We start from the raw sequence: 12579 nt of genomic DNA, 5'->3' as shown, positions 1-12579 counted from the left end.
CACAGTGCAAAATAAGAAATTAACAACCTCAAAAATAAATCATTTTCTTATAAAATGTAGTCACACATTATGAGAAATAACTCTTCTCTACTATGTGAATGAAATCTGTCTTTGTTGTGGCACCCCTGTTCCCCACTAAAGAGACTATCAGGCCATGAAAGGACATTTGGACACCTAAGTGTCCTGACTGGGGAGGTGTTTGCTGCAGGCAGTGGCTGCAGGGGTAAGGCATTAGATGCTTCACAGGCTGCCAAAACTCCAGGTGAGGCCTGGACATTTGGCATTTGGTTGTCTTCTGCATCCTTTTTGTGGTTGTGTAGCAATTTTACCTATAATTCAATTCTGTTTTTCAACTGGATTTTATCTCTTTTCATTTTTCATACAAGGATGTGATGATGCTGGAACATGTTTCTCCAGCCATTTGGAACTATAGGAAATACAACGCTGGACATTATTTAATCTTTAATGAGCTGTAGATCTCTTGTCTAGTGGTAAGGTGCTATGGAAAAGGAAGACAAATTGTTGTCTTTGTATTGCTGTATATCCAAGAGAAATCCAGTGAGTGAGGATGTTAAACACCTTCTGATGGGATAAGAAGGAAACACTGTCAGAATTGCTTTTCTTAAAGGAGACCAAGCTGTGTAGCCACTTCAAGTGCACTGCGACTGGCTGTGTAGGAGGGAGCTTGGAGCTTCTGACAGCTCTTGGTAGCTATCTGACCTGGAAAGGCCAAGGAATACTGGTTGGATTTGAGCAGTAGCTTAGAAGAGTACAGAAGTTATGTTTCAGGAGGTGCAAGAGTCTGTAATGTGCTGCCAAGACTCAGTTTTTTCCACTGCTGTCAGGGTTAACAGACATATTAGACTGTAACTTATCATTAAGAATGTTCTCTATCCATCTATACCCTCAGGATGCATTTGGCAGCTGATAGCACTTTTTATCCTCCTACTGATTACAGTTCTGTATTCACACACCCAGCAACACAGAGTTTTCTCAAGGAACTCTGAGGAGCATTTCCTACCATTACTGACACGGGCTGGCTTTGGGTGGATACTACCAGTGAGTCTTTCACTTGGACTTTCATCCTCCTGCTTTTCCCATCACTCTTCTGTAAGGATTACTCCTTCGTGTACAGCAGTAACATTGGCTCAGAGAGGACTCTGACCAGTCAGATCAGCTTTCCCTGAGCTCCTTCCCACCACAGATGGGTTGAGACTACACCCAAAATCTGTATCTAGTAGCCACGCCAGTGAGAACTTTTCTCTGACTAAAGGAGCCCTAGAAGTTGTGTAATGCTGACAACTGCCTTCTCACTTCCTTTCCACATAGACAGATGCAGCTGTTTGTGGTTTTTCTCCCCTCCCTGTGCATCAGTCAGCTAACACTCAGCAAGTGCACCTGGCACACGTTGCTGAGGCTGAGGAGCCTGAGCACGGACTGAGTACTGAATGTGCTCGGCGTCCTGCTTGTAAAAGAGCACCTGACACTATTTTAAAATAGCATCTGAAAAGTGGCAAAGGCAAATAACCCTCTAACAATATGCAAGCTGAGACCTGCCCTAATATAATCCAGCTCAATGGGTTTGCTGGAATCTGTCCCCTGATGCATCTAAGCAGATTAGAGACACAGAGAGCTAGCAGACCTCTCGACTTCTCCACAAACACGGCTTTCCAAGCTCTCTAAGCATGATGTCTTCCTCCTCAAATGTATTAATAATTAATTACACTCGTGAAAAAGCAATTTTCTTACTTGATGAAGAGCATGCTGAAGGTTTCCCAGAGCACACAGTTTCAGACAGGGTACATACACAGCACCAGAACAGCCCAACAGTGGTTGGGATCTGCCAAAAGGTCGGCTGGCACTGGGCTTTGTCTCACTAAGCTTTGCCTGTAGTTCCTGTTCATTACATGTGAGCAGTCAGGCATAGGAAGGATACAGCTTTAAAGCATTAGGAAGTACTACTATCATTGCTTACACAGAGCTCAGCATAAGAATGACCTGTCTACATTGTTGTAATGTTCTGAGAAGTAGCATAAGCCCTGAGAATATGGTGGAGAGGCAAATGTTGCAGTTGAGTTTCTGATACTGGAGTAAAGCAAGTTGCTGTTGTTCAGTAGCACGTGAGCATGCAAGAAAAATGTTTTCCTCTGAACAGATGAGACACTGACTGCCAGGGCTGTATTTCATGATACACTTGAAAATGCTCATCATGGGTTTGAGAATGGCAGTGTCTCCATACATGGGGGTGACCAGGGGTCATACACATGGGAACATCCCTATACATGACAGTGGCAATGTCCGTATATAGGATGGTGATAATGTCTCCATACATGGCGGTGGCATGTCCCCACAGACAGTGGTGGCCATGTCCCCACACGTGGGAATATCCCTATGTGATGGTGACATTGCTTCCATATGGGAATATCTCTATCCATGATGGTGGCAATGTCCCCATACATGGGGGTGACATTGTTTCCATACGAGGGAGTGCTGTGTCCCCTACATGGAGGTGACCATGTCCCCATACATAGGGATGGCAGTATCACCACACACAGTGACAGCAATGTCACCATAGGTGGAGGTGGCAGTGTCCCACACATGGCAATGTCTCTGTATACGACAGTGTCATATACAGTTGTCAGGACTGTATGCTCCTTCTCTGACGGCTAGCAGGGAGGATGGGAGCTGGGCCACGAGGAGTGAAGGAGAAGGTGCAACTTTGATTTTTCTGCAGGTGTTCCTCTGGAACTCTGTTGCAGCATATGATGTCTGGTGGAGCTTTCATTAGATCAGCCTGTAACTCAACCTTCCTTATCCTTCACCTCACTGTCCCAGGATGTAAATGGAGAATGATTTCTCCACCTCCATGTCACCGGCATGTCACTTCTGTGCCACATGATGAACATACACAGAACATAAGGAGGACATTTGTCCACTGACCACTTATTTCTTCCAATTGCGTCTTGGATTTTTTCCCATCTTTGATCATTTCTAATTCAGGACAGTATTTTTCCTCCTATTCTGTCTGTGGCTAGTGTCTTTCCTACTGCACTGTGTGCTTTCTGTCTAAGCCTCTTACAAACTGCAAGAATATTTTATGAACTAATTCATCTCTCCTTTTCTTCCCTGTTTCTTTGAAAAAGTTATAAAGATGTTCTTCCATCTCAACTTCCCACCACTAGTTGAGTGAAGGTGGCTGATTGGAAAAGCAGTGTCTCAAGGGGTCTGGTTTATCAGAGAAGTGCCTTGTAAAAATAGTTGTAAACACACAGTATTGCATAGCATTACCATGAAAAATTAATGGTTTATATCCTAACGTCAGGTCTGTTTGTTTCAGTGGGACTCCAGGCAAAGCAGTATGAGAAAAGAGGAATATTTGAGCCCATCTTTTAAGTATCTCATTTTGAATAACTGATGAAGACGTAAGGATCTGGAGGAGGTGTGGCACTTCTAGAGGTGGGAGGGACAAAAAGCCTTTGACTTTGGTGTGTCCTCCAACATTGCAGAAGTTTGAATTTGCATCTCAGATTTATGACTCAGGTTTCCATTACAATCCAACTGTAGTACTTGCTCAAATAGAATGCTCAGGATGATGCTTTTGCTTTCACCATCAGATGCTGAGTGTACAAAGGTTAATGAAAGAATGACTCAGTGTAATAAAGTCATTGGCTTGTATTGACTTGTGAAGTTGTATCAAGGAACTCTACTTCCTTCTGTACCTGAACTGCATGAGCAAATAGTGCTCCCAAACCAGAGTCACTGTGATGACAGGTGTTAATAGTAATAATAGATCTTAAAAATATTATTTTTCAGTGATTATTTTTCATTGTTATCTTTTTAATATCCCTGTTTTGATCTATCCTTGAAACATAGTGAGGGCTATGAAGAATTGTGTGATAGCTGTAGCATTACTGTAGGAGGAGTGAATGCGCCATAACGACCAGGAAATAACAAACGTAAAGGGACAATAAAGCAAATTAAAAGCCAACTATATGCTATAAATTGTTTCTATATTTGCTAGTTACAGCACTCAGAAGAATATGTTTCCTATGTATGGTATGTTCCTTTTTTCTAAAGTCATTTGCACGTATTACAACAGTAGTCACTTGCAAACCATGTAAACATTTCTTTTCCAGAGGGAAACTGGGCCAGCAAAGCAGAAGTGCAGGTTTGTCACTGTGCAGTGACCCGGCAGCAAGGTTTTATAGTTCTTGTGTCCCTCTGGGAGCACCAGAGGCTTCAGCTGGGCTACTGGAGATGAAGGTCATTGGAGCAGGCTCAGGCAGGCAGTGCCTGTCCACTGAAGGTGCTGAAGACTTCAGCCTAGCAGAAATCATTATATATATTCCAGCACAGTACGCAGACAACAAAAGGTCTGCTCTAAAAGCAGAATCTTCCCTGAAAAAACAGCTTCTGTTCCTGTGTTCAGCATGTACACAGTCTAATCTAGATAAGCTGCATTTTCCTATCCACGAGGAGATAGAGAAGGGCACAGCTGCCAGCAGCACACCTTGGTGAATGAGCCAAGTGCCTGCATTGCAGTGTCACCTGCTCAAGGCGGATCTGCCACATGGCAAACAGGATCCCAATCTGTACAGGATCAGTGGCTGGTGCATTGCCTGAGGTAACATCAGAATGTTTCCCAGCTCTTCTGGTAGTTATTTCAGCCTGCTGATGTTATGGCCAAAACAATTGTTCCAGGCAGCCTCCAGACAAACCCACCTCATTCATTCACACATGGAGGAAAAAGGCTGTTCTACTGATTGTTTTCATGCCTTTTTGTTTGAATGTGGTTAGTTCAAAGTCTGAGATGGCTTTTTGCTGAAAGCTTCTGCAGAGCCCAGAACCTGGTATGTATTTCCAAACAATGGAAGAAAAGGAAGGATGTTTCCTGGATCTTTAAGCAGAAATATGCTTTGCAATAAAAGGCAAATGCTTAATAACTTCTTAGAATATTTTAAAATGGTTAGGCAGGAGACCCAGTTCTGTTCTTTGCTTGAATTATTTCAAATTCACACTAGAATGTGAATAAAAGATATGCAGAATAGATTCATTAAATTTGAACCGTGTCACACTGACTAAATGCCAAGTGAACAAGAGCCACATGTTAACCCTGAGTTTCACCTTTCTGCTGCTCCCGTTATCCAAAACTTACTTGTCCATTACTGTTATTATTGTCATTATTACACTCATCATTGTCCTGATGCTTGTAGAGTAACATACAAGACTCCAAGATGCTGTTTGAACATTGTCAGCCTTTCCAGAGAATTTTAGATTTCTTGAAGTTAACACTGTAATTTAGATGAAAGCACAACCACTTCGCAGGCTTTTTGCTGGTACCAGAGAAAAGGCTCTCTCCTTTTCTTCTAGAGAGTGAGGTACGTGCCTAGCCTACACTGACTAATGTGCATTCTGCAGTGCCAGTGACTACTAAGTGCCTTTATTGTATTATTTTATTATATTATTATAGTGATGTGATCTGCTTGCCATCACAGACTCGGTACAGTGTTTTGTATGCATGCAAAGCAAATAGTTATGGCTCAGCTTCTTCGGTGTGTAGAGGATAAGGGACCTCTTCTGCAAAAGAAATCTGGACCCTGAACTGCTGGTTCTGAGTGCGTGCATCATGGATCAGCATCAACAGTACGAGTTCTGTGTGAAATGTGTGAGGGTAAATGCATTTTAAATATTATACTGAGTAAGACTCTGCCTGTTGCACCACCTTAAACAGAAAAGCGAGCAGCAGAACACGTGGAATAAAAGGCATTTTATTTATCTGGCAGTTTGGAAAAGCATGGTGCTTTTGAGGGTGAGTTTGTTGTTGACTGGCTGCATTTACGAGCAACCTTAGGAGTGTGAGAAGATGATGGCAGCTCACTGGCAAATGCCTTTTATTTATTCTCTGCCTGCTAGAGACAGGAGTTGTGCGGGATATGAACACACAATCATTAAGGTTGGAAAACACCACTAAGATCATTCAGTCCAACCACCAGCTCATCCCCACCACAGCCACTAACCATGTTCCTCAGTGCCACATCCATCCATTTCTTGGGCACCTCCAGGTACGGTGACTCCACCACCTCCCTGGGCAGCCTGTGCCAGTGTCTCATCGTTCTTTCTGAGAAGAAATGTTTCCTAATATTCAACCTGATCCTCCCCTGCCACAGCTTGATGCTATCACCTCTCATTCTAAGTATCATACTGGCTAAAGATTCCCTGGATAATTTTTCAGAGCCTGAAGTTCACAGAGCATTGTCTTCTGCATGACATGGAAGCACAAAGTAGACGGAGCTTAGGGCAAGCTGTTCATAGGTCAGAGGCACAACACTCTGAGTCAGTGGTGATGTCACTGCTTCAGCCTCTGTGAAAGTGACTGCAGGATGCCACGCTAGTGTACAGACACAGTGAGAACCTGCATTGTACCTAGGGGATTGGCTGTCTGTTCTTTGCTTTCAGAACACCTCTCATGCTTCTTGAGGAAGAATGAATTGCTGTAGATCAGTCTAAAAGAGTAAAATAAGACAAATATGCTATTCCGGAGTAGCAGCTAGTAGCTTAGAGTTTCTATAAAAAGTAAATTGTTCAAAATGTGTTGAGCTAGAACTGCTTAATTATATTATTGTTATTTTTTTTTTCCGCATGAAGAGCTTTATCAAATTGCATTCAAATTCACAGCAAGGAAAAAAATATTTAATTTAATATTTGTTAGTAGTAGGCATGCATACAGTCAAGTAGGCAAGATGGCAGTCAAGGAAAAGGTAGTTTTGGTTTTTATCACACAAACTGAGCCTTCACAGAAAAATAACATGTTTAGATTTGTTAAACTGAGATATCTGAGTTTTTCATCAAGAACATCAGCACGGAAAATTAGTTTTGCTCTGGCTGAATGCCTAAAGCTACAGTCACTGATTTGGTCATATTTACTGAAACTTTAGATCAGAAACATAGGTATCTAATACTTTTCTGGCATACTAATTATACTAGAAACACACTCATGTTTCACTAGATAAGACTAAACGCTCTCTATGGAAAGAGCAGTTTAATATTTCTCATTACAATAACTGATGCCCAAACCTCTGGTTGCTAGCGCGTGGGAGAGCAGTGCAGAAGCACAAAGCTGTGCTTGCTGCTCTTCAAGCTCTCTGCTTGGAACCCACTTGGATGCCAAAGGAAAACAACAGGAAACAAAAGAACAAGCAGAAAAGAGAAGCTACAATGCCTCCAGGTGTTCACAACAACCTCCCAAGATCCCATCACAGCCCCTTTCCCATTTCATGAAAGAGTGGTTGTAATGTGGCAGGGGGGTTGGAGATTCATGATCCTTGAGTTCCCTTCCAACCCTGGCCATTCTGTGATCCTGTGTGACTCTGTGTTGATCACAGCTCTTAACGTGCTCGGTTTTGATGTATTTCTCTAAAAAGCTGGGCTTGAACAAATTGCTTGGGGTGAGCTAAAAAAAGGCATAGCTAAATTATTTATATTTAATCACCATTACCTACAGCTGTTCCTCTCTTTAAATTCTGTTCAGAAATAGAATTCACTATATATACTCACTTCTAAAGATTTCCTAGATAACTTTCTGTGTTCAGAGGAATGATGACGTGCTCCTCTGCTAGTTTTGACTTTCTCCATCTTGTTTTCAAACAAGATTTTCTTGATTTTCATTTGTTTTTGTTTTTGTTTTGAACACCATGATCATTGTCACTACCACCTTCCTCTCTCCTTTGCTGCCCTATTTTCGATGAGTGCTCTCCCTCATGTTTTTTGGGAAATATTTCACCATGTTCTTCCATCTTTTCCTCCCTTTCCTCTTCCTCTCTTCTCTCTTAGTAACAATTAAACTATCTCCAGACTTTCTTCCTCTCAACGTAGCGCTGTTCCTCTGGTGATGTGAAGTAAAACCCTGTTGGACACATTTGTCTTTTGTGAATGTGACCAGTAGGTCATGTATCTGAATGACTGGAATGGCTTTGTGAAATAATTTTGTGAAATAGAAAGGGAGTTGAATGTTAGCCTCCTTGGAAAGAAACACAATCAGTATTAACTACGGTGGCTGCTTATTTTTATTTTAATTTTTAATTTATCATACGGTATCTAGAAAATTAATATTCTAAGCCATAAAATAATGTGGTATACAGCAGCTTCTCAATTAATCTGAGATATCCAGAAAGTGAATGAAATTTTGAAGGACAAGACTTCTATAGCAAGAGAAGAGAAATAGTTAGAAATAGAAGTACAAAGAAGTATGACAAAGAGCTAAACAAAGAGAGAACGAAGCTGGATGGAGAGAAAAACTTCCTTGCACCAAAGGTGCAAAACTGTAGATTGCAGAAACCAAAGAGACAAGTTTGGAGTGAGTGAAATGCATAAAGAAGGCACTCTTGTTTAAATCCTAATCGGCTTGCTCCCATGTGAAAGATTGGCTGTTTGCTTTATTCTTGATTCTCTGTACACTCTACTTCTGTGAAACCATAGATATTGCATTTGACATCAGCTGTTAGGGGGAAAGAAGTTGATTACTGTTCCCAAACTTCCAGATTAGATTACATGACACACTGGAAGCATAAACTGAATGTTAAGTAATGGTAACTCTGTCGGTTAGAATTATAGTCCTCCATGCCTTTGAGACTTCTTTTTTAAAGAGAGGTGGTGCTGCAATTCTGAAAAGAAAATGAAGGAAAAGAAATTGCCCTTATTTGTCCCCTAAATTGCATCTGGCTTCAAAAGAACAACCTCAGAGTCCAGCTTTTCCTTGGGTGGATATTAGAGTATGCTGGTCCTGGTTACGAGCCACCAAATGGGTACAAAACAAATCAGGGAGAAAGTGCTGATTAAAAAATAATTAAAAACAGTTTTCTTACTGTATTGCATGTGGAACTGGCCAGAAACCACAAATGAGTAACGGTCTACACAAGTATGTTTTTCCTTCAAAACTTTGTTCACCTTCTGGATATCTCAAGTATCCAAAATTCTGCTCCTGCATGCAGCCCCCATTTCTTGTGCTTCAAGCTGGTTTCATTCAGGGTATACTGAGAAATCACAGGGGCTGTGTAATGTGTCAGGCATTACAATGGACCAATATTAGTAGTGGCAGATAAAAGCAGCTGCAGGTTACTTAAGAGGGTGTGTGCCATGTAATGGAAGAGAATTCAACCATGGAAAAAAATAGCCTCCAGTATTCCATCGTTAAGGGGAATGCATTAAAGCAGCTGCAAAATTAACAGACAGGAAATTCTTTCTTTATGATCCATGAAATCTTCAATCTATATTTTGCTATTCTTCCCAGCAACTTCTAATTGCATAACTGAATTTCCCTGTTTATTAATTTTGTGGTGTTGTGACTTACAATTGAAAGTAAATTGCCCAAAAGAAAAATCCGGTTCATTTGACCAAACCAAAGGAATCTGAAGACCATGGAGAGAGTAGCGTTTCCATCAATTATGTCCTCCTTTCCTGCAGCTGCTGGAGCTATTGAAGCTGGGTTCTGTGGCCGTAGTGGTCAGAGTCCCACAGAGATGGTGGACGGCCATCACAATGAGAACACATTTCCTCCAGAAGCAAGAGATCTTCCATACAGTTGGATTGCTCTTTCCTTTCTGCTGTGCCATTTGCTGGGTTGTCAAACTCCTAGTGTTTTGTGGGTGGCAAAATGATGTCATTTTCTTCAACAGCTTGTAATAATTTCCACTCCCAACCCTTCATGAGAGGTACGAATTACCAAAGAAAAAGGGCTATCAGCTTACAGATGGCAGTGTCACTTTTCTTTTCCATTGAGATCACAATATCCTTCTTTCTAGCTGAATGACAATTGTGCTGTCACTAAAATTACGTAACGCTCTTTCCCCTGAGAGGTTATGCTTTAGGATTCAAAGGACAGCTGTCAAAATACAACATGCTCTATTCTGGGCGTTGGAAGTCTCTTAGGGGGTTGTACAGATGAGTTTGGCTTTTTCTTTTCTCGTGTGGATCATAGATAGAATTAGCAGTGGAATGTAAATTAGAAAATGACATTTATGTGGCAAGTTAAGTGAAACACCTGAGATATGATGACACACTAAAATAACTTGTGTTTGCTGTAAATCACAGGGGTCACAGGTGAAAATAAATGGCAGCAATGCACTGACTCAGTGCAGTTTGGTAGCCTACACTGAAACTGACTTTTCTCTTTATTTCGTATGTTATTAGGCTGTACAACGTGTAGTAAAAGCTGCTCTGATTTTCTAGGTGTTTCCTGATATCTTGAAATCAGCTGTGCTGTAATACTGTCCACTGCTGCCAATTGCTGTGAAGAGGCACTACATCAAGGAAATTCAGTCTAGTCTTCCACTGTGATCGGGAGGAAAAACTACAGTAGTTTTAGAACATTTCCCAAAACAGAAAGAGGAAAGAAGAATAAAAGAAAAAAAACAAAAGAGGAGAAATGCTGGAAAAAATATCTTGGTTTAGGCAAAAAACATGGAGCCACATTTTTGTCTGAAGGAATTGAACAGGGCTGTTTTTGAGGAGTCAGAGCGGCTCTATAAGGTGACTTTCATTTCCTTCAAAGCTGAATGTAAGAAAGAAGTGTGCGTATGTCATTTTCATTAAAAAAAAAAAGAAAAAAAGAAAAAAAGAAAAAAAAAGAAATTAAAACCTTTCTAAATAACAGTAGACAGGAAATCTAAGCTAGGCCAATGCAGATCTTAAACCCCGAGGCTCAGCTTTTCCTGCTCAAATGACTCATTAACTGGACCGGGTGACACCTCTGGTGTTTCTTTCCTGTGGGTCTCAGGCAGATTCTTGTTTTCCCTCACTATTTCTCAACATGAGTATTCCCTGCTCACACAACTTCAGTTCCTATTGTAAAACACTGCAGAAACAGGAAGATCTTAACAAAACAAGCCTGGTAGTATCAAAGTCCTTGAAATTGAAGAAAAATGATGTGAGGAAGGAGAAGGGTAAGAAAATAGATCAACAGTACTGCTTCTAAGGGGTCATTTTTTCCCACCTGCAAATAAGGGGAGAACTCTATATTAGGTGGTAAAAAATCTATATTGAGTAACATGGAAGAGGAAAAAGTGTGGCACACATATGAGTGAATCAAACTTTGGTTTGCAGAGCACCTATTTCTGGAAGCAAGCCAGTCACTTGCTCTAGGTTGCTTAGGTTGCCAGCAAGAAAATACATTAAAATAAAACATACCAAACCAAAACAAACGAAAAACATACGCAAAGTGGATGCATACATAACATCATCTTTTTATGTGACAACGATAACATGGAACTAGTTGTCTGTGACATGAATGGAAGGCGAAACATCTACAACACAGACGAACTCTTAGATAAGATACTAATCACATTTTAGGGATACATTTAACATCAGGGATAAGGAGACTAAGATGTACAGGTATTACAAAGCATTCGCTGCTCAGCTGTGTGAATGGAAGAAAGGATGGCTTATTTTTTATTTGCTGGTCTGGTCTGTGTGGAAGATCTCTGGGACAGCATTTGTGAATGTGTGGGAGACGTTGGCTTGTTTAGCCTAGCAGAAAGAAAGCTGAGAAAGGATGCCGTCTCTACCTCCAGACACTATCAGTAAGAGGCAAAGAGTATTTTGTCTAATGGCCAATGCTGACATAGGAATGATCTGGTACAAGTCAACAATAAGTAAAGGCTGCCTTTGAAAAATGTTCATAACCCTAGGCAAGGAATTAACTTTCAGAGTAGCGTAGGCAAAAATCTCTCAGTCATTTTAAAATCGAGCTAAGAAAGTTTACAAACAGGCTCATAGGATGGTGTTACAAGGACTAATTGCTGTGACCTCTGAGCTCTTGCTGACCTCTTGCCAGGCCCAGGTTCCACGCATGCCATGTACATTCTCTTTGACTACATGTTGCCCACCAAGTACACCTCCTGGCCAACCTCCACATGTGGATAAATAACTTGTTGGTAACGTGCTAACTCTGCAGGGCAAAGCAGCAGGCAGGAATGAGCTGTATAAGGACTGCTCCTCTGCACACCATGCAGCCTACAAAGATCCCAGGGTGAGTTCCCCAGAGCAGAGCTGAGGAGAGCTGCAGCCCTGATGGCGGCTGTAGCTCCTCGCAGGGAACGGAAGGGCAGCGTTGAGCTCTGCTGTGTGCGACAGCGACAGGGCCCCAGGGAACGGCATGGAGCTGCATCAAGCAGGGGCAGCTGGGGATTAGGAAATGGTTTTTCACCAGAGGGCAGTGGGCATGGAACAGGCTGCTGGAGTTCAGGAAGTATTTGGACAATGCTGTTGTCCAGTTTGGATTTTAGGTGGTCCAGTGTGGAGCCAGAAGATGGATTCAGTGATGCTGGGGGACTCCTTCTAACTCAGGATATTCTATGAGTTGTGTTTCCAGGTGTGAGAAGAGGTTAGGAGATTGGGACTGAGGTGCACGTGCAGGGCTTATAGGAGGCTATGAGAGTCAGAGCCAGCAATAACTGTCTGCATCCAAAGATTAGACACTGCTAACTGCTGATCAGCAAGAAGCAATTGCAGCAATCATAACCTGTTGCTGCTAATTCTCTCCCTAAGAAGAGGTAACAGCTCCTGGCAACTCTTTGTCTGGTCTAG

The sequence above is a fragment of the Tetrao urogallus genome (genome assembly GCF_951394365.1).
Source record: "Tetrao urogallus genome assembly, chromosome: 3".
Taxonomy (NCBI): domain Eukaryota; kingdom Metazoa; phylum Chordata; class Aves; order Galliformes; family Phasianidae; genus Tetrao; species Tetrao urogallus.
Note: the sequence above shows the minus strand (reverse complement) of the source record.